General features: G+C 37.3%; 1 protein-coding gene and 1 pseudogene across 2 annotated transcripts in view; one reads left to right on the forward strand and one right to left on the reverse strand.

The window, feature by feature from the left end:
- The window catches only part of GRID2 (glutamate ionotropic receptor delta type subunit 2), a 777,731-nt gene that overhangs the window by 585,929 nt on the left and 166,380 nt on the right, over positions 1–25,422 (forward strand). The window lies entirely within an intron of this gene.
- LOC311436743 (TATA box-binding protein-associated factor RNA polymerase I subunit A pseudogene) lies at positions 18,694–19,663 on the reverse strand (annotated as a pseudogene). Its single transcript has 2 exons — positions 19,638–19,663; positions 18,694–19,481 (listed from the first exon to the last, which is right to left on the reverse strand). The product of its transcript is annotated as a TATA box-binding protein-associated factor RNA polymerase I subunit A pseudogene (transcript).

A 25,422-nucleotide genomic window follows, 5' to 3' on the forward strand; every position in this document is an offset into this window, starting at 1 on the left:
TTCAGCAAGTCAGTTGTATAAGAAGGAACAGATAAGGTCAACTTTCTGTCTTACAATGATAGTGATATAAGGGAATATTTTATCCAGAAGCCCAATCTACAGTGTTTTCATCGTTGGCTTACCTGGTTGCTTGCAGAAAGATTTTAAAGTACAGATTTCTGGTAAGTGTAGTCTAATGTAAACTGTGTTTCCCCTAAATTTTGTAATCCATTTGATTACAAATTATATTTTGAAATAAATTTGAAATACTAGAGTAATTCACAGCTAGTTTGGTCTGTAGTAAAGTTACAGTGAGTCTCTTGGTGCGCCTGACTGTGGATAGTTAAACTGATTTCTCTGTTTGGCCATGGGGCTTTTTGTACTTTGAATAGCGTGGAAGTTACTGTCTTCTCTTGCTACTAACTTTGTTGTTGAGGACCCGACACCCTGCTTGCTTTTAGCTTTTCTACTTACTATGTCTGCAGGAAAGCAAAGATGACAAGACCAACTAAGTGATGGATATCTTCCCACATGAGGATACAATCTTTGTCACTTTGTGACTGTAGGCCTCCAACAGATTGCATTAAACAGGGTTTGATGCACTGAATACAAATATTTTTAGCATCCTTATGTATTAAAGCAATTCTGTTCAGTCCAGAGGGAAGTGAATTGCACATCAAACTGGTTTCATGGCAAAGGTCTTCATGCTATTTTTTTTTTTATTATTATTATTTTGGGGGAGAAGAGGATAAACATGACAGGAAACTTGATAAGAAATTCTGATATTCATTTTATAACACCATACCCCACATTTATTACAGATCATTTCCTCCAAATTTTTATGAATAACCAGCTTTTCAATCCCAGTTATTTATGCCTTCTAAGTTTTATTAGACTCTTTTCTAGCAGCTTTGCAACATCCAAATTGTCAGTCCATTAGTCATTAGAAGCTGTTTTCTAGTTTGTTGTGCCACTTTAGCATATTGAGGCAAATCATTTCTACTAGGGAAAATGAAAACATCAATAAAGAAAATCAGAATGTTCTGACACCTTGCTGAAGAAATGTATTTTCCTCATTATTTTATTTTTTATTTTGCTATTCTTTCCACTTGCCTTAAAAAGAGTGGAAACGTCCATATGAAAGTGTCTGGTTAAAGTTAAACTCACTCTTAAAAAAAAAAAAAAAAAAAAAAAAAAAAAAAGACATCAAACCACTCTAAACTTTCAAAGAACATTGATAAAATGAAGCATATTTTCCTCTCTCCTTATTTTATTACTATTCTTTTACCATGTCTTTTCAAAAGTGGCATTTCAAGTACAGATGCATAATAATGTACCAAATTAGCCAGGCTGTATTATCAGTGTGCTCTCTCTCAAATCCTGTGGTATAAACGCCAACATCTTTCTGTAAAAGACAAAGTAAAAAGACAAAGTATTTTCCTATGGATTACCAATGTCCATTGAAATGTTAGGTGGTAAAACAGTAATCTTCACTTGGGTCTGAAAAAGATAAAGATGTGTTTGAATGAACAGCTTTTGCCAGATGTATGTTTCAAACCATGGGGACAGCAGTAGAGTAGACTCAAAATTGCAAGAAGCCATTGACTGGAAGACGTTACAGTCCGTCAGAGACCACAAATAACAGAGCTATGACAGATATTTTAAAGAAAGATTTTGATGGAGGACATTTTAAACTTTTCAACCTGGAAGTCCATGGATAACTTCAGGGAAAAAAAAGGGGGGGGGGGGAGGCATACTGACATAAATTTCATCCAATATAGAATAGCTGCTGTAATAAGATCATTAAGGTCTGTGAGCAGAAGCAGCCCTATAACTTGCCATTTGGGGTTTTGAAAGAATTAAAATCCTGGAATAGAGCTTAGAGGTAAAGTCCCCATATTCTGGAGAGGTGACATAAAAATGAAAATAAAACTTTGTTGCTATGAACATGGCTGTAGAAGGCAAGCAACTCTTAATATTCTGCTTTGAAAAAAAATGGTATAAAGTACAATATATGTATATATATTTCATATAGATTCTTAGTTTTATTCTTTTCCCCCCTTTTTTTCTTTTCCATTTACTCAGGGATGAGAGGATGTAAGCTAAAAAAAAAGAAAGAAAGAAAAAAAAACATCCACATGAATGCTCCATAGATTTTAAAAGCAAAAATCTGCAGAGATTATTTGCTATCATGTTTGCTGTAAAGGTATATGGCTCTTGTATGGGATCTTCTAATAATCAGAGATATTTCACTGCCCTCTCTTGGTGAGAGTTAAAACTGGTCTCTCCAGTTTCATAAACCTTAGCACAAGAGCAAAAAGGATTTTCATTTGATTCAAGTGTTATTTGCTAGGATATCATTGCAAGTGGGATATTGTGGATTAATAGGCATCCATAAACTTTTGATGGGTGTACTGTTTATTTCAGCTTGAAGTTTGTGAGTCAGTTCATTGCTTTGGTCTATGATGTGTGGACACATGCGTATAGGAATATCTATTTATTTGTGTGGTTTAATCTTATACAAACATCATGATAGTATGTCCTTTTCCATACATGTGTACAAAAATTCAAGAAATATCTTAAGCAAAATCTTTGTGTTTCATGAGCAGTGAAAAAGCTAATGAAATTTTACTTGCTTGCTGGAATGATGACCTTGTCACTATTTTATTAAAACCTATCAATTTCAGACAGCTATTCCAAGTGCGTATGTTAACGAGTAATCTCCCTCTACAATATGCAGAGGGAGGCACTGCTTTAGAAGGGAGTTCAAAGCTGTGAAAGGTATTTGGAGGTATTAGCTAGCTAAATGCACAGTTTAGTTCCAAAATCTATCAATATCCTACCTCCTCCAAATGCCTGAAATGACCAAGTTCTGCAAGATCCCCGAGTAACCCCTGGAGCGAAGTTTCTGCCTAATATTTGGGAGCACTGAGAAGTCATACACGGAGCCTTAACCATGACTGATTTGCTAACCATACACTAGTAGGAAAAGTGTTGTGTAGCACACAACAAAAACATGAGCTTCAGATCCTGTGCCATGATTAAATCTGATTAGATTAAATCAAGGACTGTAGTTAAGCTTCAGTCAATTCTGTGTTTCACTTCAAAGTAATCAAGCAAATTCTTCAGTGATGGCATTATTGGTTCAGAAAGGCTGTGAACAATTTATAAATGCAATGGATTTTGTCTAAATAGTTTGCAACTCCCAGAGGGATCTTTTTTGATCAAGGCTGTGTTCTGCCTTCTGTTTCAGGAGGTTTGTGTTATGGCAATGTTTATGAAGGGGTGAATGGACAGAAATAAACCAACACATTTCATCTTTTGCTGGGATTTCTTTTTTTTTTCTCAAGCCAAAGAAGTAAAAGAAAAGAAAAAAAAAATGTTATATGTCCAGAGCTACTCAAGCTGTTTGGAGTCCAGAAACTGCCTTTTTTTTTTTTTCTTTTTTTTCTTTTTTCTTTTTTTTCTGAGAAATACTAAGCCACAACTTGCTTATATTGGTAGCGCAGCAAAATTATTAATATGTTTTTTCAGATCAATGGCTTGTTCCGTGGAAACACAGATTTGGCTTTTTCCTCTGTCACAAGCTGCTTGGTTTGAAAGGATGTAGATATGCAGTAGATATGTCAGCGTGAGAAAGTTTGAGTGAAGCCAAGAGTGCAGCAAATTCCAAAGGAAAGGCTGACTGGAAGGTGAAACCTGATGGAAAGGCAAGGAGAGCCTGCAGATGCTTGTAGGCAGTAAACATGCAAATCCTCTCCCTCCTCCCTCTAAAGTCACTACTGCCCTCCACATAAGGCTTTGTTACTATGCAGGATGTCTTCCAATAAAAGTTTGCTTTTCTCCTTTCTTGTCTTGCATTGAGTATAAAGCACCAAGACCTGACTTTTCACCTGAGGGTTAGCAGGAGCTCCGCAGATCACACAGCCCATTGTTTGCTGCTGTGCTTACGGTCTGTATCCTGTAGTGGTCCTCTCCGAGCCTCTAGTGGGGAGCAGGCGTTTCTGGCATGTGGCAATATCAGCAGGTCTGACTTGGTACTGAATGAAGGTCATGCTTTATAAGAATTCTCTCAGTTCCCCAGCAGTTGAGCCAATCAATCTGTAAGGAGCTTCTGCAAATGTCACCTTGCAAACCGACTACACACTTTGGCAGGAAATTAGAAGGAGCAAAAACAATTCAAGAACCAGGTTGAGAAATGGTTATTAATTTTTTTCTTGTGTGTCTTTGCTGAAAGGGGAAATAATCATATCTCTTTCAGCACAGCAGAAAGAGAGGAATCATGACACATTTTAAAAATTCAGTATATTTGATGCAGCAATCTTGGTACATGGTGTTGTGAAGTGCCTCAGGGCTGCCACGCAGTTCCCTGCCTTCTTTCCTGTGTAGCTGTTATTTTAACTCAATCTTGTGGGATATGTCCCATCCCCTATTGCATTTTTTAAGGAGACAGATTTGTGACTAGCTGGTATTCTCTACTGACTATTTCTTTAGTAGTAGAAAGGCCAACATTTGAACTTGGAAATAAGAACCTGGCTGGCTGGTGCGCTTCAAGCATGGTGCAGAATGGCAAAGCTCTGCTCCTCTCTCGTTTTAATTTCTGATATGATTAGGTGATAAAACAGCAAGGACGTTTGCTTTCCTGTGCCCCTATTAATGTGGGAACAGAAAAGTTAGGAGGAAGAAAAGCAGTTCTGTGAGAAGTATGGGAGGGGAAGGAGTATGGCAGCTTCCTGTGCCAGCTTTCTGTTTCTTTTGTTTTGTTTTTTTTTTTTTTGCTATCCAAATGTTCCAAGCACACCTGGTCAGTGGGTCAGTGTGAAATGCCGAAATCAGGATGTGGGTAACTCCTCTGCTCCCTGCTACAGTTTGGCACAGTTAAAAGATCACCATCCTGCTTTTACTAGTGACTTCCCAATAAGCTGGAAAACTAATCTGAAAGAAACATTTATTTTTAGTCTTTCATGGCCACTGCCCTCAGACTTCTCTTTGTAATTCAACAAATGAAAAGAATTCTCAGTGCAGTTCCTGATTGTAATTTTAAGACTAGAATATTTTTGTCATGTGTGTATTTTATTTATGTAGGAATAATTACAGTGCCTTTAAATTGCACCTCTTTTAAGGCACAGAGCACTAGGAGGACCTGGAGAGATGAGAGTTTTTTGGCAAACACTGCTTCATTTTATGATCATCCAAGTGCTCATCACTATGTATGCATGCATGTATGGGTGCAGGCATACACAAACAGGTGGCCTACGGTTTGCCTATAAAGGGCATAAAAAGGGCATATAAAGATAGGCTGTAGAGCTGTCTGTGTGAAAACAGATTGCCCAGAGTCAAATAAAGGATGCTCAGAAATCCCAGATGCCCCAAAGGTGAGGTGGAATTTTGCCTCCAGTTCCTTCTATCTTTCTAAAGCCTTGAGGCTCTTTCCTACCGTACATCATATATCATTTGGGAATCTCTAATTCAGAGGGTGCCTAAGTTGCTGGGAGGGATTGCTTGCTGCAGCTCTGCAAAAGGCTCACAGGCTGATTGCGGGCAGCAGTGTGTATTATTGGGCTCTCTTTTTGTTTCTATTCCTATTCTTTCTGTTGAGCCCTCTTCGAATGGAAGGTCACCCCATCTCCTCTCTTCCCAAGTTCTGGTGGTAAATTAGAGGACTAGGCATTCAGAGTTTTGCCATCGCTTTATAGCAATAACGAATAGATTATGCCTGAGACAGTCACAGGAAACTGTGCCTGGGGGTTAACTTCTCTGATTAATAACTTCACAGGGAACCATTTCCCTTCTTGGTTTCTCTTTTCTTCTTAACCTCCAGCACTTTTGTCCTTCCTTTCTTGACTCGATACTTCTGTGTCATCAGTTTTTTCCGTCTTTTTGTCCCTCCCTAACGTGCTGATAGATAGATACGCTCAAGGAAGTTATCAAAGAGCATTTTTCTCTTGTTCTTCTGGATGAGTCGCTTACCTGACTTCTATCATTGTAATGTAAGTGTGTAATGAGCCAAGTGACTTGGATGGGGAATTAGAAGAGGGTCACTTGCCATTTATTTTTGGTTATGGGCTTAGATGGAGCAGTCCATTAGAGCTCCCGTTGGTCCTGAAAACAGATTTATGAGAAGGAGATTGTTTTATCTTACGTTCTTATCTTATGTTGTGCTGTGGTCTCTGGTCACAATTGGATATCACTTGTGGTCATTTCCATTCTGTTTCAGATTTATGTTTTCAGCCGCATGGTGTTCATTAACGTTTACTCTTCCAATTTTGTCCCTGATGTTTGAGCATTAGTAAATTTGTTAGACTGAGAGCTGTTTATCTGTGGAATATTGGATTGATTTTTCTGTTGGCTTTAGTTATTCTTTGTGCTAGATCATCCTTGCTGTAAGCTGGTTTTAGTTTCCTTTAGCCTTGATAGAATTCTTCTTCACAAATGAATATATTTTTGCTGGAATATTTCATTTCATTTTTTTTTTCTTCCAATAAGACTATCTGCAGAAAATTCACAAAAGCTTCTTGAGAACCTTAAGATACACTAAACTCCTTTTGTGTGTAAATTTTCATATATGTATGACTCATCAGGCTACTATAAAAATGGCGTGGCAGAAAATCTACTAAATAAACTAAAAAAAAAATAATTCAACATACTCTAAGTTCACACTTTTTTCCTGTGGCAGGACATTAGTATAATTAATAAATCAGTAATAATTAAAAATATCAAGATGTTTTATGAAATGAAACAATCATATTCTGGGTAAAAGTGATTTTAGCTGTGTTTTGTGTGTGTAATGTAAATAAATACATATATGTTAATTTTATTTACATAATTGTTCCTTGGAGAGGGAAATATAATCCCACACTGAAAATATACTTGATGAAAAACACTAGAAGCATGGAGAGGGGTTTTTCTTCTTTTTTTGTTGTTGTTGTTGTTCTTTTTTTTTTTTTTTTTTTTTTTTTGGACTAGTATAGTGTTGGAATCTAAATTTCCAAAGGCAATGGGAGCTAAGAGTTTTCAGCCTCTCAGGATGAAAGAAAAATTTAAATGTCCAATTAAAGATTTGAGCTCCTAACTTTAGGTCCACAAGTGGTCACACTTAAGGCATTTTTACATTAGAGGCATTTAATCTATTTAACAAAAGGTTCAGAACTGTATGGTCAATAAAGCTCCAAGGATGATTTATCCAAGAGAATTTTAAATATTATATATTCATTTATCATTTCTTGGTTAGTTTCCTGAATATTTTTCACCATAGAAATAAGTACCTGCTTAAAGACAAATGTGCTTTCTGTGTCCTGTGAATTTGAGCATCTAACTCACTATCACCAAGTATCTACAGCTGCCTCACCCCTTGCTTTCTAACCTCCTTGAACCAGAGAGGTAACGAACCTAAGTGTGACTGAATCCACTTCCTAGTCCTAGAGTGGGTCAATGGTTTATGTTTAAAGGGTTATATGCATTATACCTATTCTCTATGCTACTTTAAAATTATAAAGCGTGATCACAAAACAGCATTACAGTGCATTAGGGTGCTGTTACTTTCCCAGCCCACTAACCAGCTATCTGTAGTGATAAGGGTCCTCTCTTACCACTTAGGCAGAAGTAACCTTGGGAGGCATCACTGCCCAAGGGGAGGTCCTGGTGTGCAGCCTGCTGTCATGTCAGAATTGCTCAAAGGGCTCTTGGGCTGCTCACTGTTTATGGGGTAAGGTGGTTGACTTATGGTCATATTTGCCTACAGATGATAATTTCTTCCAAATTTGACTTGAATCAGATGTGTGTGTGTGGGGGGGGGGGGGGTGCATTGCTCAAATTAGTCTTTGGCTTTGGTCTTTGGTCTCCCTCAAATTCAGGATGCAGCCGTCACAAAATGGACAAATCTCCCACAACTGCCACTGGTTGTTATCTGCTTAGGCCAGATGCTGTGAATAAGCCAGGTCTGTGAGGAAGAACACCATCACAGGTGTGCAGAAATCGTGCTCAGTACATTTGTGGGAAACTCTCTGCTCATTTCAGTTGCTTTGGGGATCGTGCCTCTCGTCATATGTTTCTTCATGACGTAAGGGCCTGGGCACAAGCAGTTCATTTGAACCATCCATGTTGGGTGTGTCTGAAGTGATCTTAGACGTGCTCCTCCTGACTTTAATTCCCAACACACTTATTCAAGCTGTGGGACAAAAGAATGGGGTCAGTCAGTTACTGTGACCATCTCTTGCAAAGGCAGATGAAAGCTCTCTCGTATCTTTATTCACTTTGTCTGCAGGAGCAGAGCTTGCTGCCAATAGCATGCCTATATATAATTACCAGCATTTAAAATGCCAGTAAAATACCTTTAAAAATCAATGTTCTGAGGCAGAAAGGTGGTTATCAGGGTAGCAGTAGGCTTTTTTTTCCTTCAATTTTAATTTCTGCATGTTCAATTGCATTCGAGTTTACAGAGAACAGGGAATGGAGGGAATTAGTTCAATCTATTTTTTAAATTTACATTTAACTCAAGGTCCTGAATTAATGTGGACTGCAAACTGTGTTTTAGAAGTTCACTGACCTTTTAAGCATACGGGTATTTTCCTTTGCAACTATGCACTGAATCTAACTTCTCTCCTCTCCCAATCCCATTTTGTTTCAAAAACAGAAGGGTTAGGACCATATGTTATGGAGAGATTTAGTGAGACTGCAGAAGATTTTTCATAGGAAGAAGTATAACTCTAGACACTGTGTTGAGAAATAAATGAGTAAATGTTGTAAAAATGACTGTCCACCTACTGTTCTTTAGTGAACAGAGCCTACACAATTACAGCTGAGCACCTGAAAATAACATTTGGGGGTTTGGGAGATGTATACGTGCCTTCATTTTGTAACTTCTGTCTTTAAAAAAAAAGTTGCTGCAGGACTTCATGATTATGCAAGTGGGTTTTTGAAGTTGCTGAGCTGATATGGGGAAAACTTCACAACTTCTGTTCAAATTAGACATCATCTGCAGCTTGTGAGGCTGATGTTTGCTAGCGGCTCCCCACAATGGTGCTACTATGCTCTAACGATGAGTAATTGTGCCATTACAAGGCAAAATCCAGAATATCTTCCTGAATGTCACAACCTATTTAACAGGGAAAATCATTCAAATGGTCATAATTATCAGAAGACGTTTTCACTCCTGTGGATGCTGGGAGCAGAGAACCTGTATGCTCGCTGCCGGCCTGGCTGTGTCTTTTGGAGCAGCAGCCTGATTGCACTTCCATTCTCGAGGGCCATTGTCAGGCTGTCTGTATTGATTTGCACTAAGGATGCATTGTGCGTACCAGAGATTCCCTGCAGGATTCATGAACATATCATAGCTTCTAATCAATCCTATTCTTGTCCTGTCTGCAATTTCTGTGCAGCTTAACACCTCGATAGACACTGTTATGTGTGGGGCTTTTTTCCTTCCTTTCTTACTATTTTTAAGGAACTGATCTGATCACCTGAACTATCTGGCCTAATAATTACCTGTTGCCCGTTAAGTTTGTTGTGACATACAATGAAACCTTGGATAAATGGCAAAGAAAGGCACATATATGATTACACCATTTAAGAGTTTTAAACATGGGGGCAGACACCTGCTGTATATAAAGAGAAAACGAGTATTTGTAGAGCTACAACGTGGTGTTCGTACCCATGTGGTAGTATTAGAGGCAAGGAGGTGTTGAATAGTGAGTGCAACCAATATTGTTATCATCAGGCTGAGGAAGTTAATAGTCCAGACCAAAGGGGAGACATTTCCTTTCTCAACTTTGACTCAAAAAGGGGGGAGCTAGGTACCATAGATTTTGTGCTTCCCAGAATTTACAGGATGAACATTCATGAACCACACATCTGTATCGTGGCTTCTTCATTGGCAGCTGAAACCAGTTTTTGTAAATATATGGATATAGATAGGGTTTAATGAGAACTTTGGCACTTCATATTCCTTTGTTGTGTTTGTAGTTTATTTACCATGTGAATACACTTCAATGTGTTTTTATTATGACTGAAGAAAGAAGTAGCCAGCGTTTTAGGGTGTAATACATCTTTCCTAAGTCCTAATACTGCATCTTTTTCACATTTCTTTTTTTTTTTTTTTCTTTTTTCTTCATTTCTCTGTCTGCTAGGCTGTCACTAAACGCAGAAGGGTGAAGTACCTTTAAGTGCATGAATGGTATAAACATTACCACGGGGGCTCTGATGTGTAATTAAAAAGACACCAGGAAATGGGTTGCCAAATAGCTGGGTAAAGGCAGGAGTTTGAACTGGAGCATGGCATTGATCGTTCTCCACAAGGTTTGCTATTTCTTCAGACAGGAGACCCCTCAAGCCCCTTCCAATTCTGAATGTACAGAATTGGAGTGAACCTTTATCAGAGTAAGTTTAAGGTGCTTTTCTGTCTTGTCTCTTCTTGAAAAGAGGCCTACCCCTAAACATTGGCGATTGTGTATATGTTGAATTAGAGTAACCTCTGGTTTGGAGATTACAAAAACAATCTAAAATGACAAATTCTGCAAATTTTACACAGCACAATGTGCTGTATAAGATATTTTTAGTTTCATTTTCAGCATACCCAGTACTTGGATGTGTTTCTTCACTAAAATTTAAAGCTGCTGCCTGCAAATTTATTGCCTTGGACATCTGCCTTAGAAGTCAGACAGCTATACTACGGAAACTGCAAAGCAGATTTAATGTGCTGTATAATGTGGTGCTGATTTCAGGTTTGAAAGTTTCATTTATCTTTTGTAAACTAAGGCAAATTATATAAATCTAAAATTTTGTTAATTTCTGAGTTTTCTGTTCATTACCATGTTCATGCTGACATAGTAGTTTAGTTTTTCAAAAGAAAACACTATCAAGTTAGTTTCCTTTTTGTTTTCTAGGATGGAGATTTTATCCAGTTCTATAATTATATTTACACTGTAGACTTATAGGCAAATATAAAGTTGTTCTGAACTGAAAAATATCCATGTGTTACATTAATGCAGTTAAACCCGAACTTAGTAACTTGATTCTCCGTAAAAAGTCTTGGAAAAGGCCAAATACAGGCAGTTTTATTTCATTTTATTTTTTCTCTCCGAGCATAAGCTAAGCAGCTGCCTTACATCATCCAGTGTAATATGGATCAGGTTTGTACTTTACTCATTGAGAGGGTTGCCAAAAACAAATAGAAACACTGAAAATGAAAAGCTCTGTATTCCCATACGACGACTCTTAAAATAAAATTAAAAAGCAAAATTCTGTAACTTCACTGGGAGTAATACATATAATGAAAATGCTCAAGTGGCTTTCTAGTAGATGCAAATAACTGGAGACGTTGTTTAGAAAATTCATATAGTGAATAATGATAGGTCTACAAGTGAACCATGAATATAGATTTTAATATGATTACTTATATCATTTGGTTCTCGGTGCAGTCGTAATAATGACTGGAGCTTACAGATTAATTCTGGTTTTCATATCTCTCTCTTCATCTTTGTGTTGCTGTTTGGAATTAAATACATCATATCCAGAAAGATGCATATGTATCTTAAATAAAAAAATCTGTGCAATTTCATGTAAGTTTTTCTGCATTGTACTTAACTTACAGAAATTGTCCACTGTGCATTTTTTTGCAATTAAAAGCCCGAACTCATGTCATGTGATGTACGCACATCTCACGTGTGCATGGCACTTCTTCCTCTGATTCTAAAAAAAACCTTCTTAGTGAAATTCTTATCTACCTGTTCAAATCCAAAAATGAGATTTTGTTCTCAGTGCAGTCAGCAGAATTCCCGTAGAAGGTTGTTTTCCACATTGTGTTTTTCAAAACTAGTGATTTCCATCTTTTTTTAGAGCTTAAATATCTAGTTCATGTATGAGTATGTCATACAGCACAGATCCCAGGAGATTAGCAGAGACCAGATATTAGTAATTTCCTGCTAATATGAAACTCTTCCTTTATCATTTCTGTCCTTGAACAGTATGTATCTAGGGAAAGCCTTTCCCTCATATGCTGTGACAACTTCTGTTATTTGTGCCTTTAATCTTAAAAAAGGTGTGTTGTTTCCCCACATAATTCTGTATTTAGCAGTGCTGTTGCTAATTCTGTTTAACTTCTCCCAGTTTCCTGGATGTTTCTATCTATGAACAGTGCAACTTTTTTTTTTTTTCCTCAACTCTTGAAAGGAAAGAGGGAAACCTTAACTGTAAATCTTCAGCACTGAATAATAAGTCTGTCCCAGATGAAGTCATCGTCTCAATCACATATTTTTGGAATTGCTCCTCAAGACTCCTACTGGATTTCAATTTTTCTTTTGGTAAATCCAAAAGTTCTTCTGGAATGTGAGATTTGCCTAACTGCCATATAACATTTTTATATGTGCATAAGTGTCCTTCATCTCCTATTTTTTTTGTTAAATGGGGTACCATTTACCATGAAATAAAAGTAATATAAATAAGAAGTAATGTGTATTCCAGTTGTGCCAAGGCTCTGAATTCATGCAGTATTAATGAAGGTTTTGATTAATACTTCCACATAAAACTAAAGGAGACAGAATAAAGCCTTTTCTATTAGCATCCCCACCCTTGTCTCTGCATTTTAATGAAAGCTTTGTTAATATTTAAAACACATTTAAAGCCTCGAGTACATAGGAAAGCTATGTATTGAAAAAAGATATGGACATTTTATTAAACAGAGCTATTTGAACAAAAGGATAAATGTCAGGCTAATAATGCCAATGACAAATTCTGCAACTTGCAACATAATTGAAGATTTTAAAAAGTATTTTGCACTTTTATCCTACACCAAAAGGAAAAAAGTGTCACTGGGCAAATACTATGCTTATATTTAGATGCTTCCAGCAAATCACTGCTGACTTATTCACAAACACTTAATTTAAATAGTATATCTTTTGTTAAATATTGTAATACAGCACTTGTAGGCTCCTGAAGTGCCACTGCACTACAATGAATCAAGTAATGTGTTCCTGCTAACTGAATGAAGTATTTTAATAAGCAAGCCTGATTCATTTAGACATTTCCATTCATCAGACGAGAATATTATGCTGTATGAGAAGGAACAATGCTGAATATGCTTTTGATCACAATTTTTCTAACAGATTAACTCAGTTCTTAGGTGAAAAATAATAATGCCTTCAGCCCTGATGCTTAGTGGGAAAAATCCTTGGAAACCAGTGGGGTAGAAAAAGGAAAATATTTTGCTTACTGTTCAGTGCATCCAGTCACAGTATGCTCTAAACTACTTGGACTTGTGTTTAAAGAAACATGTCTACATTAAACAGCCAGAAGCCAACCCCTTCATTCAGTAAGGTCACACGGAGCTGTAAAGTAGAGTGCATCATGTTGTGTTCTGATTTTGAATTGCAGTCTGCTTAGTGCACTCATTTAATACCTTCAGATGAGCCAAAGCTCTTCTCTAAAGTGCATCTAGTACAAAGAACTTTCCCTTATAAAAAATGATGAAGTTAGATGGCCTTACAAGGTCCCTTTCATTTTCTTCTTCAACTATTTCTTCTTTACCTCCCTCAGTGCTTAGGTAGGGAATAATCTTTCTATCTCTTTCTTTTTCTTCTGGTTACTGACAACCTGGCCTCTTCCTTTTCCCTATTTCCTGGATGTGAGTTCCGACTATTTGACATGGGTAGAAGAAAGGTAGGAGAAATTTGTCTCTGTGGATACCATAGTCCCAAGTTCACTTGATCTATGCACTGTGTCTTGCTTGTTCCATGCTTATTATAGATAAAATAATAATAAATAATATATATATTAAAAAAAAAAAAAACTACAAATCTGTGGACACTGCTAGAGATTTCTGATTTTTTTCTTACAGGTCAAAAACTGTATGTTTTGTCCTCTGGATGTAAAATGACAGAATTGTTTTACCCAGTGAAGATTGATCTAACAAGGCATTGGTTTCAGTTGATATTGGCTTTCTGTAGAACTTCTAAAATATATTTAAAAAAAGAAAAAATCAGGCCTATGTTATGGAAATTTGAATACCTGGAACTGCAAGCACTCTAAATCTGTGGTCATGTTTTTCTAAGCACAGGTCTTTGGCTTCTCACATTCGTCAAATGTGTATTAATATATGCTTACGTGTGTATGGATGGGCACTTACGTTCATGTAAATTTTCACTGAAACAGATTTGAGACACTGTGTTGTGGTTTGTTTGTTTTCTTTTGGCCCTTAATTCTTAATGTTAACACTGAGCTGTAGCATAGCACATCAGAAATGCTATAGTATTTGAAGAAGTAGGTGTGTAACACTACTCCTTTTCACATATCCTCATTCTTTTGTTTATCTTCAGTGGTTTCGTTTCAGTGGTTGAAATCCATGAAAGTACTCATATAAGTAATAATTACAATATTTATCTACAGGCATTTACCACCATATTTCTGAATGGGTAAAGTCAAATGCTTTAAATCACAATCCTAGAAACTTTTTTTTGATGGAAATTGGAATATAGTTATCAGCTATACTCCCTTAGCTTTTTCAAAGGTCTTAATTGTTTGTAATTGTTTTTAATATGTTATGAAAATTGACATTCCCCAGGGCCTAATTTCTTAATATATGGTTTAATCTTATGTTATTCTCCCCTGTTCTTTACTCACCCCCCCTCAATGCTCTTCTCTGGTGTGTCTGGCTGCGTGCACAAACACACCTTTGTGATCAGTTTTGTTTCACCGAGTAATCATTGTCCTACCACTAATAATAACAGCTCCTGAACATTGATAATCATTTGTTAACTGTGGGGGAAGATAATACAGTGCAATTGTTTTTACTAGTAAAATATTCAGAAGATAATCTACATAATGGGATGGTATAGATGGTTTGTGTACCAGAAAACTATAGCAAGGAGAGGGGGTACCAGCTAGGCAGAAAATACTCTCAAGCTCCACCAGGTGCATGCTCTGCTCCCCAGAAAAAGAAAGGTTTCTGACAGCAGTGCCTAGAAGAGTCTAAGGAAGAGGGTGAAGAATGCTGCAGGTGCCACTCTAGCTTTGTCCACAAATCTTGAACTGATGTCCAAAAATACGTAAAGTGTTAGCTGAAAAGAAACAAAGGTGCTTGGCAGCCACTCCAGAATAAGATTAAGCAAGATCCTTCGTGGCAAGAGAAGGGTGGTAACCTCAACATGGGGAGGGAAGAAACATGTCAAACCTAGATTTATAATGCCGCAGCCAAGGTTACTGCCTGCTAACTCTTTGGGCTGGGTTGTTGTGGGAAGCAGAGGGCTAGCCCCAACTTTTTGCAACATTTTTGATGGTTGTTTTCAGCCTCTGGCATGGTGGAATGGGGCAACCTGCCCTGCTTGTTATAGCACTATGACTTCATCCTTGGCTAGTGGTCCTAGGGCATCCTGATGCTGTGCACTTAAATTCAACATTGTCTTGATATCAAACTGCTACCTACATTTCCTTTTAAAGTTTTTGTTTGTGTGTTTATTTTACTGTACATCTGACTCTTGTGTCATCTTCCTTTTATGTTATCTTTCTCCATCTCAGCTGTGGTCTGATTTACTTTGTGTTTCATTCTGAGTCATCTTTTTCTGTATAAGGAACTATGTGTGCTTCATGGCATATATGGCTAGTAATGAAATCATGGTGTTTCCTTCTCCATTGAAGTCAAAAGTGGTAGTTTTCTAATCCTCTTTTTGGGTTGCTGTTAAATATCTTACATTGCCTGTTTACTGTGAAAGCACTTTTATTTGTCTGAGTGTAGATGAAGAATTGTATATATTTTCCTTAAATAGTTCTGGGTGAAAGCAGTTTGTTGTGAGACAGAACTGCAGTCCTGTAAACGTGTCTTAGGTTCATTGCTACTATAAATGTAAAATCTGTCTTTTTACAGTACTTAGAGTATTTTCTGTCTGAGACTCCACAAACATTTACACTGATTAAATAAGACAGACTAAATCCAAGAATTACACAAACATTTTCTTTATGCATTGGGATTTTATGTTAGAGATGGATGGCCAAAGACATTGGCACTGTGAGAGTTTCTTTCAGCCTGTGGGTAAAACCTAGTTCTGTTCCTGGTGCAAAAAATATGACCTTTTTGATAACCTCTCGCAGCCTGTGCAGAAGAGGCTGATGTTGTCCACCCATTAAAAATAAAAAACATATATACATTTTTTACATATGGTTGGTAATCTGAAGCAATTAGTGTTCAAAAGTAAGATGCAAACATCAGTAGAAAAGTAACTCAATACAGTAAAAAAAAAAAAAAAAAAAAAAAAAAAAAAGTATGCATATGAAAATTTAGTGCTGAGAATCTAGTACTTTTAACTCTCTCCAAACAACAGTATATGAAGACCCAACTTTCCATTTCCTTTGCGTTTTCTTCATGTATCTCCCACCCAAGCCCAAAGCTGACTCCTTGTATTCAGACTGGGAGAACTGCATGCCCCTTGACTTTATCCAAGTTACCTATCAGCACTGTTTTACTGTTATAGGCCTGTTTGATTAGATCATTAACTTGGAAATGCCAGGATTTCTGGTTCTGGCTAAAATTATGGTGATTTGTTTGTTTGTGTGGTGTGGTTTTTTTTCAAGGACAGGGCAATTAAAAAAAAATGGAGAAAAGTTCAGAGAAGAAGGTAAGGTCAGTGCTCACTTATGAAAAAGATAAATCAGTAGAATGAACAGAAAACTGAACTTCCACTTACCATCATCCAGGTAAACACACTTTGAGAAGGGAAAGGAAAGGGGATTGTTGGTGCTGACACCCAGTCATATATACAGTAGATTTTATCTACTTCGGGATCTTTTCAGAAATCAAATAAAAGATAGAGCTAACTAAATTTCACCATCCACAATCAAATTGGGCAACATTTAACCTAACATTACTTTTTGAGGGAAAAAAAAAAAAAAAGAGAGATGTCTCTATAAAATTAATAATTCTGAGACCCTGTTAGCTACCATACCGATCAATTGAAAATAAATGTCAGTGACTTTCCTCTGAAGGTATCTAGCAGGAGTAGGTACCTCAACAGTGTCAATTAAATTGTCTCCCATCCTATTTCTGTTATTTTCATCTGTGTGTGTCATGATTTTGTGCTCTGCTTCCTTATGTGATGATCAAATAACTGGGGTGGTGAAATGTGTGATGTAACCAAGGAACCAAGGAATTTTTTCCTACGTTTTTTTTCTTCCCTCTAAGTAATTTGCACTTACCAGAGAATGAGTTAACTGAATTACATGATAACCTGGGCAGGGTAGGCAAGGTATGTAATTTTACTTTTTTCATTCACTAGAAAATTTAGTAGTATAGAGTTTTCCTAAAGTATATGTTGGCGAGTAAATATTTTTATAAAAGTTTACTTATTTGTTTATTAGAAGAAGAATCAGACTTTTCATTTTTATTGTTCAGTCACTTGATACTGAAACTTGAGTATCAAGGTATTGTATGCATTGCAGAAGCATCAAGGGCCCCTTTATCTGAGTTCTGTGAAACTTGTCTTGGAAAATGGAAATGTTGCATTAGGTATTTTTTGTCTCTTTTTGCTGGTTATTCAAAACAAATAAAAAAGTGTCTTGGCTCATAAAAATACCCTGGGATGATAGCAGGAATAAGTGATACAGAGATTTGACAGCTTGCAATTTATGTGTGACTGCAAAATATATGTTATGTGGCCACATGGCCTGAAGTCTACATGAAAGAACATGAATTTGGTTGAACATGAATGTTGCCTACTATGGCAGCACTGTAATAAGTTTTGAAACAAATAAAAATTCACTTAATGAGCAATAAAATAATATGGAAAAAAAAAAAAAAAAAAAAAGAAAAACATTTTTAAAGATTTCCAGAATTGTGTCTTTATATCCTTACAATGTGTTAGCACAGCCACGGCTCATTGAAAGTTCTAGCTCCATCCTCTTTGATATTTCTGTTCCTTTGTTGTTGTTGTTTAAATGCTCTTAACATTTTCCCAAATGAAGAGAATGTGGCTTAAAAATCCCTGTTTGAAATTCTGCAACCCTGTGGCTCCATATGTAAAAGGAGTCCCCTGGAGAGATGTGCAGCAACCTGGAGAAACTAAGTATTATTAACGGAGGGGAGGACAAAAATGGGAGAGAAGGTTAAACAGGGAAAGAGGTTTTCCCTGGACAACTCAACCTATTCCATTTAAAAGAAACCAAGCTTTTATTTATTTATTTTTTAAACTGCCTTTGAGCTTTTAAGTTTGATTTAACATTGTTTCAGTGAGGCAGACGTTATTTTGGATTATATACTTAATGTTTTATAGTTTCTGAAGGCACAAGGCTATCTATGGAGATTATACATTTCAAGTATAGATGTTAGGAAGGAAATGTGTACAGGGTCAGATTCAGGCAAAGATTTTAGTCCAGGCTTAATTTCATCCTTATTAAAAATAATAATAGAGCAAGAAAGGATGTAGTTATTTAAAATAAGTTCAAGTTGCAGCAGGACTAAGCAGGTTCATATGGTATGTGCTATCCTGCATAAAAACAGTTTCCTAAATGAGACTGATGGATGAGGTTTGAATATTGGTGACATTCTTTTGGCAACTCTCCGTGAACTGATGTGGCATTTAGATCTGCCAGTTTTGTAGGACAAGAACTGCTGTACAAAGTCAGACTAAAAATTGACCTGACCTGTTTCTAGCAATGGCAGTAGTAAGTGCTACAGAAAAGTACTAGAATAAACTTGGTATTTCTTTCTGCATTCTGACTTTGTGCTCTGTAGATATTTCAAACAACTGTATGGGGCTTTGATTTTTGGAGCATGATATTAAAATGTGTCATTACTTCATGAGAGGGAACAATATCATGCAAGATCTTGAGTGCAGATATGAGTGATTTCTTTGATGCACCATGTCTCTGTAGGAACTGATAGAATTAAACATGAGCATTGGGATTAGCCACAAACTTTGAGTTTTAGGCATATTCACTTAACATTTTGCGAGCTTCGTGATGGTCTCTATAGATCTCCAACAAATCCACACAGGATTTCACAAACAGATCCCAGAGTCCAGGTATTTTAATGATCTCCTTTAAATTCACTGCTGCCTTCTGAAAGCAACTGTGCATTTCCCATTCAACAGACAAGTCTTCAAATCCATCCTTCTCATACTCTAAGAGGATGTTCTTCTGCTTAGACCAGCTATAGTAGTCCAGCAGTCCCCTGTAAGCCTGAATCAGTTTCATCTCTTTATCCTAAACAGTTGTTTGTTCTCCAAACCTTCAGTTTTTTGCCAGGGACAGGTTTTGGTAGGCTTCACCTAAACCTTCAAGTACCTTTTTACTCCTAAAGTTTTCATCTATGAAAGAGTTGAACTCTTATGCTGCTATGCGAATGGTTGCACAGAATTTATGTTCCTATTCTCCAAATAATCTCTAATGGACCCACGTATTCTGTAGAAAAGTCTTTCTCTAGTGCCTCAGTGTAGAAGGTCAGAAACTATGTGGCTCTTTTCCACTGCTTCTGTAGTGTGGCGTCCAGAATGTAATTTAAACATGCTTCCTTGCTCTTCCTGAAGCTTAATTTGTGTTCATGGGAAGGTGTGGCTCAGTAGAAGTGCTGTGGCAGGCAGGACTGGTGCAGGGCCGGCAGCAGGGCACTCCCCGCCTCAGCCAAGGATAGCTGTCCATGGCCACATGGGGAGCGGCCAGCGCGGCAGCACGGCCACTACAACCCTCGCTGCCTGAGGGCGGCCGCCATTTTGACCGTGGCGGGGAGTGGGGCCACCTGGACGCGTTCCTGTGTGACACGATTTAGGTATTCCTGCTCTGGCAGGGGGACTGGACTAGATGGTCTTTCAAGGTCCCTTCCAATCCCTAACTTTCTGTGATTCTTATTTACACTTACTTACTCTACCTGTTTTATTGTTGGTAAATAACTTTACAACTAGTCAGGTGACATTAAGAGTATGGAAAATATATTTTTTTTTTTTTCTGGAAGATGTTGCTTGTCTGCTCTTAACATCATTGGCATGATATAAGTTGAACATTCTCTCGTGATACAGCACTGACTAATGAACTACTTTATTTTTAATTTTGATTTCAGCAATGACTTTTGACTCAGGTAAGTGTTAATACTGCTATGATAATACTAATACTCCCAGGTTACCATTTTCTAATCCTCCCAATCTGATCATTTTTTTGCCTTAGTCTTCACTGGCAATGGCTCTAGCCACGTAGCCCAAGTCCCAAATGGCAAAGGCAGTGACTGAAAGAATGAAGAACTGCCCACTGTAGGAAAACATCAGGTTCAAGACCAGCTAAGTAACCTAAAGGTCTGCAGTGTTGGGACTGGCACTGTTGAATATCTTTTTCAGTGACATAGACTCAGAATCAAGTGCTCCCTCAGCAAGTTTGCTGATGAAACCAAGCACTGTGGTGCAGTTGACATTCTGGAAGGAAGGGATGGGATGCCATCCAGAGGGACCTTGACAGGCTTGAGAAATGGGCCTGTGAGAACCTTATGAGGTTCAACAAGGCCAAGTGCAAGGTCCTGCAACTAGGCTGGGGCAACCCCAAGCACAAATACAGGCATGGATAAACTCAGCATGAGCCATCAATATATGGTTGCAGCCCAGAAAGCCAACCATATCCTGGGCTGCATCAAAATAAGCGTGGCCAGGCGGGCAAGGGAGGTGATTCTTGCCCTCTGCTCTGCTCTCATGAGACCCTCCTGGAGTGCTGCATTCAGCTCTGGCGCCCCCAGCACAAGAAGGACATGGACCTATTAGAGCAAATCCAGACAGAGGAAGGCCATGAGGATGACCAAGGGGCTGGAGCACCTCTCCTATGAAGACAGGCTGAGGGAGTTGGGGTTGTTCAGCCTGGAAGAGGGAAGGCTCTGGGGAGACCTTATAGTGGTCTTCCGGTACCTAAAGGGTGCCTACAGGAAAGCAGGAGAGTAGTGATAGGACAAGGAGTAATGACTTAAACTAAAAGAGGGTAGGTTTGGATTAGATATAACGAATAAATTCTTTACTGTGAGGGTGAGGCATTGGCACTGGTTGCCCAGAGAAGCTATGGATGCCCCCTCCCTGGAAGTGTTCAAGGCCAGTTTGGATGGCGCTTTGGAAATCCTGGTCTAGTGGAAAGAGTCCCTGCTTACGGCAGGGGAGTTGGAACTAAATGATCTTTAAGGTCCCTTCTAACCCAAATCATTTTATGATACTATGAGAAGCGCTTGAGTCTTTCCACACTCTAAGTGCAGATTAAAAGACATCCATGGCATTTTAGTAGATAGAAGCCAAGTCTAACCGCTGCTTTTGGCATGGATGGAGAGATTGTGTCTAACAGGAAACAGGAAATGAAGGAAAAAAGAAGGGATATAAAGAATGAATGAAAGACAGACCTGAAGTGGATAGAAATAATATTGGCATATTAGAAAAGAACTTAGGATAAACAAAAGAAAGCAAAATCAATCAAGACTGTATGCTTAACTAAGTAAACTAATTCACCAATCATGTCAGTGTTCCAAATACAAGGGTTTAGAGTAGTTATTAAAACAGAACAGACATTTGTAAGCTTTATTTTAAGATGAATTCTAGAAAACTAATTGCCTAGCTTTAAGAAGTTTATGAATGTAAACTTGAATCACAGGCTATATTTATCACATAATAGTATCAATTGTTTTCCTTAGAAACTTTATTATAAACAGATTGTTTTGGAGAAAAATTATTAGAAAACATTACCAAAAGCATTTCACAACACGTACATTACAATTAGGATGGATTTCAGTTAGTCAACTGATAATCTTGATGTCAATGTTTATTAGGCCAGAAGAAAATTAAAACAAAATAAATTCAAGTGTTTTAAGGAGAAGGTGAAATGAAGATGGAAGTGAAATGCAGTTACTCATTTTCTGCATCTGATAATTTTATTTGGGTAGTTTTCAGATGAAATGATATAATTCAGTATTGTGTCTGAGAAAACACTTTTAAACATGTCTTTTCTGAAAAATATAGTATGCCTATAGCCTGCATTATGATCTTATGACACACCTTGAAAAGGATTTAGCACCCCCGGTTTTAAAGATGCTTTAAGACTTTTCAAATCCTTAAAAGCAGAGTCTGCAGATCAAGACCATTGCTATCAATGCTGGAAATAAATCAGAGAATCTGGATTTATACCTGAAACTCCCAGGAGGGGAAGTTCTCCCAAGAAAAGCTTCATGTGACAGGCTTAAGCTCCATAATGTTTTCTACATTCAGATATAAATCCATTTATAATGAAGAGGAGAAAAGGTAACAGTAGTTTTAATATCAGATTTCCCCTATAAAATGACATTTTTATCTACACACAGATCCAATTGCAAAAAATACCACTCCCTGAAAATCCAGGAAAGCTGATTTCTAAGGGATGTCCTAGCATTTCATTTTAACTCTTAATATTACTCATTATTCTGAACCAGATCAAGGAATACATCAAAGAAATTGTTGAAAAGAAAGCATCATATGATGTGCATTATCCCAGAACTGTTCACAACAGTAGTCTTTATTTTAAGCCTCCAGTCCCACCACTACAAGAAGAGCACTGCTACAAGTAAGGGTTGGTAGGATCAAGTCCTATTATTATTCTAGAACAGAAATTGCTCAGTCTTTGTGAAATTAACACCCATATTGACAAATTATACAGAGCTGGAAAGCTGCATCTAATTTGCATATAAACTGTCTTTACTTTTTCAAGCAAAATAAATACTTCTAGGGTCAGGCACTGTCATGCTGGAAACTGTCACAGCTCCCGTCCCGATTTACATCACTGAGAATTTGCTCCACTGCCAAAAACAGAGTTGAATGAATGAATTAACTTAACTCTTATCTGAGTTCATTTAGTAATGACATGTCCACAGTTCGTGAACTAATCCTTCAACTCCAGGGTAGCCAGGGGCACTCTTGTAGACAACATTTTTAGCCCCTCCACTGCAGGATTTTCTTCAAAAGTGTGCAGTTAAAAGTGCTTTCACTTCTCTTGACAACCTGCCTATCTGTTTTATTATTGTCATTGCTTTCCCTCAGGCTCTGCCAAGAAGTTTGCACTTGCAGCTTGATCAAATTACATGCTTTCCCTTGATGTGAACATGTAAAACACCATTGTGCCTGGTTCAGGAAATGACAACAAATTACAGAATGTCCTTTATTTACGTCACTGATCTGAATCCAGTCCAAGCCACTAGCAACTGACTGTCATTCCTAAATAACCCCTGTGAGATGGGAGAACGTCTTAATCATTTTATCTTTATAAACAAAGTATTTCTTCAACATGAACAAGAAAAGCCTAAAAATTCACATATGGTGTAGCTGAGCTGCAGCTGAGCTTTACTGGAAAGGGAAAATATTTCCAACAGATGTTGAACTGTAAAGCAGCACTTGATTGACAGCAGCATCTTGAAATGATTGAGGAACAGAGGCTGCTCCTCCTTGTATTTTAATTCACCAAATGGGAGCTTCTAGTTCTCCTCACAGTCACCATTATGATAATAATATTAGTACTGATTAGGTATCTAAACACAACAGCAATAATCACAGTAATAATACCACATAACAAATAGCAAAGGTAGTAATTTACATAAAAAGTACTATTACCAATTACCTCTAATAATGAGAATTTGAGGAATATCTCAACAAACCTATGCCACTAATACTCTTCTCCAGCAGCTTTTAGAAGCTCAAAAAGAAGAGAAATAAAACCAGCAAATCCTGGTGGCTTTTTCTGTCAGGCTTTGAAGTAAGACTCTCAAGTCTAATCACGCACATCAGCTGTGCCTTAAAATTATAGATAAGATGGAGTTTGAGATTATCTTTGAATGATTTAGTGTTCCCATATCAAAAAAAAACAAGCAAACTTTCCTTTGGGCAAGTAAAGCCATGTTCTGCTTTACTCAGGTTTCATGTTTTTGTTATTCGTGATACCAAAATTCTTGCATTACTTCTCACTTTATGCCAGGTCATGAATTTTGTCTTTTACATATTGATCCCTGAATTTCTCTTCATCAGTAGTATTATTTTTAAGGTATGGTATTATTGTTATTTGGAGGGCAGAGTTTAGTTGTTATCATTCTGTTAAAATAGAACTGCTGTCCAAAATTCTTGAAGATGGATGTGGTTTCACATTAAAATTAATCAACCTGATAAGATTAATAATCTTTGATGATCACATAAAATTTTCCCAGGTAATTCATTATGTAAATGAAATATTTAATACTGGATCATTATTTCTTTGAATGCATACCATCTGGGCTATCATATATGATGATTGATCGTAATCTTGCAAAGAAGGGTATCAGAGTTTTTGCCAAAATTAGAACTCTCTGGAAACTTTCAGAAATCTCTTTGGCCTCTGTAACAATTTAGGAAGTATATTTTGAATACAGATAGAATAGATGCTAACTTACGTAGCTCACAATTTGTAAATTAAACTCATATACATCATGGTTCAGTATCTGTCACTGCAATATTTCTTTTGCAATTCTTGTCTGATTTACCCTTAAAAAAATATTGTTGCATTATTTAATATGATGCTTAAACTAATTCATATTACTGATAAGCTTTTGTGTTATCTGATAAATCAGCATTCAGAGTAGGAAGCATTTCACTTGGCCATGCTTGTGCTATCAGATTGTTGACAAAGAAAATTAAATGTGCTGTTCTCATTAACAGCAGTGGGAACTGAATTTACAAAACTGAGATGAGAAATCTCTTGCATTAGCTCTGCAGGCCAGCTCACATCTATTGCTAATAGAAGTCTACCTGTGTTATATACCAGCTTTCAGTCGCTCTTCAAAGTAATCTGGCATTTAACTTGTGTTTTCCATAGCATCAACTGCCTGTCAGCACATAATAAACTATGCAATTTTGAGAGCCATGGGGTTGAAAGGAAAATATCATAAAATAGGATGTGTGATGTGGTATTGAGTGCTATATGCAGTGCATGTGAATAGAATTTGTGTGAGTGTTTACTTAACTCATCTTCATGGGAAATAATTTTTACTGTAGGGTAGCAAGGTCAGTCTTACTGCTGTTGAGGTACATAGGAAGCGCAGGACTACTCAGACACTAGGGGATCAGCTCAGGACTGATTTTATTGATTAAGGGAGTTACATGAAATGTTACAAACTTCTAAAAAGGCAGAAGGTCTGGAATCAAAATTGTGCTCTGGAGCATCATTCTGAACTGTTCCATTTGAAATTTAGTCCTGCATTTTTCTAACCAAATGCTTTTGTCACTGAAGTATTCATAACATTTTATTTATTTTAAGCTGTGATAGGTACTTATAAAGCTATAGTAGTGGCATCCTAAGGAGATAAGGTAGCTAATCTATCCCAGTTTAGAGAATGGGAGCTCAGACATGAAGTTGAAAGCCAAATTGTTGGAATGCCTTGATATTCCTTTAATACAAACCAAAATGATGCAATTGTTGGGAGCGGACAACAGGGGCTGCTTAGTCTATCTTTGACAATAAGACTGC

The sequence above is a fragment of the Aythya ferina genome (assembly GCF_964211825.1).
Source record: "Aythya ferina genome assembly, chromosome: 4".
Lineage (NCBI taxonomy): Eukaryota > Metazoa > Chordata > Aves > Anseriformes > Anatidae > Aythya > Aythya ferina.